The sequence below is a fragment of the Ruditapes philippinarum genome, unplaced genomic scaffold (genome assembly GCF_026571515.1).
Source record: "Ruditapes philippinarum isolate M1 unplaced genomic scaffold, ASM2657151v2 ctg8442_1_1_1_1, whole genome shotgun sequence".
NCBI lineage: Eukaryota > Metazoa > Mollusca > Bivalvia > Venerida > Veneridae > Ruditapes > Ruditapes philippinarum.
The window spans coordinates 31,922-37,840 of record NW_026852710.1 but is presented as its reverse complement, the minus strand read 5'-3'; positions in this window follow the sequence as shown (position 1 = coordinate 37,840).

Sequence of the window (5,919 nt, the reverse complement as noted above, 5' to 3'; positions counted from 1 at the left end):
AATAGAACTGCGGACTGGAATGAATTGAAAATAGTTCTACCACGTGGCCCCAGATGTAAACTTAAACAAAAGGGTTTTATCCTTGATAATGTAATAAAAATGCATATATATATGACATCATAAGGGAAACAAAGTCTAGTTCGGTAAAACCACGACTTAAGATATGTCTGACAATCATGATCAATTTGCCAACTTAATGGAGAATGTAGAATTATACACATATACGAATGTACGTCAACCGTTAGACATTGTGTATTTACTTTGATATAATATAAATAATGTACTGTTTACAAACTTGTACAAATGCAATATCCAAGATGAAAGTTAAGAACATTTTAGGATCAAGTTTTAAATAAACTAACGTAATATCACACAAGAATTATAAATAGATATATAAAACGAGTGCATATATCACGATGTTCCGCCTGAGTTACAATGAAATCAATTCCCATGAATTTCCACCGTTTGGGAACTAAGAAAGATTTCGACCACTGAATTTCCTGTCTGATGGCGACACTATTTGCAACTATTGAACGCGCCGGAAGTGTGTTTTACATCACGTTCGCTTATCTCGTAGTGTAAGTATTTACAAGGTTAGCTTTTAAAAAAGCTAGTAGCGACTCGCTTCGTAATTTTTTTCCAGGGGTGTGTTTAAACGTAAAAATGACAGTTCTGTTAGCTAAGAGACTTCAGCGAACATCAAAATAAAAGTGACATATAAAGTAAAGGAAGCCAGTTCTCTCAGTTTAACAAAGAGTAATATGAGTATATATGAAGATGCATGTAAACAGATAGAATGAAGTCCCTATGTCTATGCACATTTACTATATCATTGTATATGGCCTGTTGACCTTGACCAATAAAATGTTAGATAGGTAGAATTCATAAAGATGTCTCTTTATACGAAGTTAAGTTGTAATATGTTATTTAGTATTAGAATGAGTGAAAGACAAGTCCTATTCAGGAATATATTACTGAAGAACTCTCTTGGGTGTGGGCGAATTTAGATTCATGGGGCATGATTTACATTTGATTTGTACAAGTTCTCAAGGCATTGGTACATATTCAATGTTAAAGCTGGAGGCATTGAAGTTTATATCAATAAGACTTAAACATATTTTCCCTAAGCATTTTAATAAAAAATATGTCCACTTCATCTTGGTATGTGAAACATTTTAAACAAATGGATAATTATGATGTAGATACATGAACAAACTTTTAAAGTGGTCAACAAGGCAATACCGCATGCCAAATATTTAAGGTCTTGGCATTAATAAGGTATAAAGGTGTGCGTATGTGTTTCTATATAAGACGTGTCCTTGACCTATGTGTAGAACAATATGAACAACTATGAAAGAGGACTCCTGTAGTGTGGTTAATGGGCAGTCTTTGGTTTCATAGATATCATTTAAAGAGAAACTAAATAAGGGACAACAGATGAATAGAGATCCCAATTACACTTATGTTAATTAACCAAACGAAAACTTACTACAGAGAAAACAGATGAAATAGCTAAATTAAAAGTCAGTGTAAATATGATTTATTGAAAAGAATTCATGAAAACAAACATTTGAATCATCATTATATCTTTGCGCTCAAAGCAATACTTGCTGCTTTTTAAAAATGGCGTGAAAATTGAAGGTTTTTTGACGCTATGTAAGATTAAATTTGATTGGCTAAATAATTTTGGATTCCAGCCCGGACAGATAAATTTTGTAGAAAGCTGGAAGCCAAGCTTCGATTAAATTTTTGGATGGATTCGGAGTTTTAGGTTGTTTCTCAGTAAAATCCTAACGTAATACCGGCTCGCCGTGGCGAGCCGGCATAAAACATTTTATAAAACCTTTCCTGCAATGAAACTAATAATTGCTGATTTTTCTTAATTTTCATACACAATTTTTATTGATTCTAAGGGGTTTCTACTTTCCAGAAATTGTTAATTGGTTTAAGTAAAATTATCTAAGTATGGCAGAATAGATTTCAAACATCGAAAAAACAATGAGAAAATTAATATTATAATGTCAGCTGTCTTTAGAAAATATAAGATGATATATTGAACATATGAAATAAAAAATATACTACTTTTGTCCTTTATTTTGCTCAAACAAAATATTATCCAGCCGATACCATGACGACCGATGGGTCATTTAAACTTCATGAAATTCCGATTTTTTATTCGTGCATTCACAATTTGCACTTCTTGAATTCACGTTTCAAACATACGGAATTCACGAATTCAAAATTTCAACTTCATGATCTACGAGAATTCACGATGTTTATCGTCACGAATGCACGTTTTTCACGTCACCAATTTACGATTCCGTGAATTCTGTATTTTGAAATCGTAAATTGATGAAGTTGAAATTGTGAATTCGAGAAGATGATCAAAAAAACCTCTCGGAGTTGAAATGTTGATAATCGAAAAGTTCCGTTGATACATAATGTATTTTACAGTTAGAAAATCACCATAGTGACGTACTTTATTATTTCAATAAAAGTAAGAAAACATCTTATGCCTTGAAGCGTTCTTGATATATTATAAATTGTGAATATCTGTTTTTCAGAAAATTGAAAACAAAAACCCGAATTTCAGAAAATGTTATTGCTCTAGAAATTATGACGTCATTTAATGATACATATTGATGCCAAATTCACAATAATTTTCATGTGTAGGATCATTTAACATAGTGTGCGATAGCCAGTCATTTTGTACTTCTGCAATTTTTTTATACTCTTTTAAACTCGATTTCTTGCATGGATATCTGTCTTGGCAACATTGCAGGTAAATCTTGTAACTGTACTTATATCACTTGCTGCATTAACATTTAAACATATCAGGGAAGGCCGCGGACTTTTTTAAAATTATTTCTGTTTACAATAATATGATTGTATTTAGTTAAAATACTGCCTACTTACTCATATTCCTGCACGTTTTGAAAATAATAACGAGCATACAGTCAAAACTGTGTAAAAGACCAACTCCAAATAAAGAATACTGCTGCAAAGAAAAACTCTTTAACAAACCTTCATTCATAAAAAAAAAACACTTGGTACACTCCGAATAAAGATAATTTGTGTATAAAGACCAGGTATAGTTTTTTACTCTAGATGACCTTTATTCACAGAATTTAATGTAAATGTGTAACTTCGATTAATTAATTAATCCTGCTGCACTTAATGGCGTGTTTATTTCCTTTGGAAGGGATAAGTAAGGCAAAAGACCTCTCAGTTAAACCATTAGCTTGAATTTTTCACAATCAATCGCCAGATTTCTTCCACGTAAATATGATTTTTTAAGTTACCTTAATTGAAGTAATCACACAAAATGTAGCTTTAACAAACATTTGCTGTTGCAGACAGACTATCTTACAGGGAACTATTAAGAGGCGTTGTCAACTTAATGACGCAGCTTACTTGGTATTGTGGATAAAGTATGTGCGGGTTCCCTTCCAAAATTCACGGCAGACTCGCATTTCCGGATATTGGAATTATGGCAGCAATGTATTTATCAGGGGCTTAAGAAATACCAAAATATCACAATTTTATGTAAACTGTACAATAATGTAAAGGTGAAATTTGTGTGTTTTTATTTATCTTATACACACGAGAAACTATGTTGAGGCCACGAGGTACTTAGTCGTACCTACGAGATAATTAAGTGGTGCGCATCAGATACAATGTCATGACCTTGAGTTACTCAGTCATGCGCACAAGATAACTAAGTCGTTCTCACGATATATTGTGTCGTGATTATGAGTTACTAAGTCGTTGCCAGGAGTTTATAGGTTGGGCGCAAAAGAAACTATGTCGTTGTCACGAGTTACTAAGTCGTGCGCACAAGAAAGTGTCTGGTGAACACCCCTTAATTATCTCCTGCGCACGATACAGTAACCTGTGGTCACGACAGAGTATCTCGTGCTCACGACTTGGAATCTCGTGGCAATGACATAGTAACGCATGACCACGACATACTACCTTGCGCGCACCACTTAATTATTTCGTGCGCACGGCTTAATTATCTCGTACGCACGACTTAGTAACTCGTGATATCCACAAAGTTTCTCGTTCACTAAATCAAATTATCTCGTGCACACGAGTAAGTTACTCGTTGCCACGACATAGTTTCTTGTGCACACCACTAAATTATTTCGGTCGCACCACTAAGTAACTCGTAGATATGACATAGTATATAGTGCGCACGACTTAATTATCTCGAAACCATGACTTAGTTACTCGTGCCAAGACATAGTATATATCTAGTACGCTCGAGATAAATAAAAACACACTTAGCTTTGTGCCACCGTAGGAATGTATTAGCTTGTGACATCATGAAACATATATTTTTATAAACAGTTAGTTATACGTGTGTCGGAGATGAAGATTTTTACTTTAAAGTCATGGGGTGGACGTAGTTCACATATCATTTTTATGTTATGTTTGATATAATGTTATTTTCTTTTTTTATTTTCGATATCTTTGCAATGATAAATATATATCAATTACACATGTTTTGTGTGTCAAATTAATTGAAGACATAAAATAGATAATAAAATAACATAGATAATGAGCATACGATAACGAATGAATATAGGATTGATAATAAACAGTACTGTACATAGATGGTAAACATTACAAAGTAAATATACATTGCATACATAATTAACATTACATAGATGGTGAACAGAACACAGATAATTAATAAAACAATGTTGATAAACATTTAAAAAATTTTAATAATGGTACATTCATTAGGATACATTTAGATAAGTTAAAAAAATAGCATAAGATTGAATGAATAAATAGGCAGGCCCATTTACACAGATGATAAGCAATTTGCCACACAGTTTTAATGATCAATTAACACTAGGATAGAATTAGGGAATTTGCCGGAAACAACCGCTTAAAGCCTTGGACTAATTCAAGTCTGGTACCGGCATCCGATTTTAAGTCTGCACCGGCATCCGATGGAAGATTTTAATCCTATGTTACTTTCACTTTCTATATAATGTTCATTTAATATGTAATGTTCATTATTTATGTAACGTTCATTATTAATGTTATGTACATTGTGTATTTTATGTTCATTATTTATGTTATGTTCATATGTACATTATATCTGTTATGTTCATTGTACATGTATATGTTATCTTCATTTTTATACTTTGTTTATAATATATGCTATGTTAGTTATTTATGATATGTTTTTCATAGGCCATGTTCATTTTTATTGTTTTTTTTTTCTTCTTCTTTTTATGTGTAATGTTCATTATTTATGATTTGTTCATTACATAGTTTAGTCTGTATGCAACGTTCATTATCTATTCCATGTTTACTATAAATGTTATGTTAATATTCCACGTACTGTTATCTATGTATGTATTGTTAATTATCTGTAATGTCAGTATCTATGTCATGGCCACTATTTATGCTATGTTCATTATATATGTAATAATATAAAGCCTAAAGCTTTCGTATCAATATTTATGACTGAGATTTCCTGCTAAGTACTGACATAATTAGGCACATTTTCAAAGATAACATTTTATTTACACATTTTTAGTTTAGACAATATTATATTTACTATATACATACTAATGTGCTCATTCTGTTTTGCAATACACTGTACACTAAAGTTGGGCTATTTTGCAATACTCTGTACACTTAAAATCAATACTCGGTACACTTTCTTGTATCTTTTTTGACCTGTATCTTTTTGTACTTTCACACTTTTTGCCTGAAATTTGGACAAAGCATACTTGGATTGTGAATAAAAAAATTGCTTGATTCAGTTTTTTTTATATTGGTAATATAATAATTTCTAACGATTCTACAGTATCGCGGTCAGTATTTTCTAGTGAGCAGCGGATCATTTAGGGGTAGTTTAATCAATTTTACAAATACCTGTAATACTTTTATGTC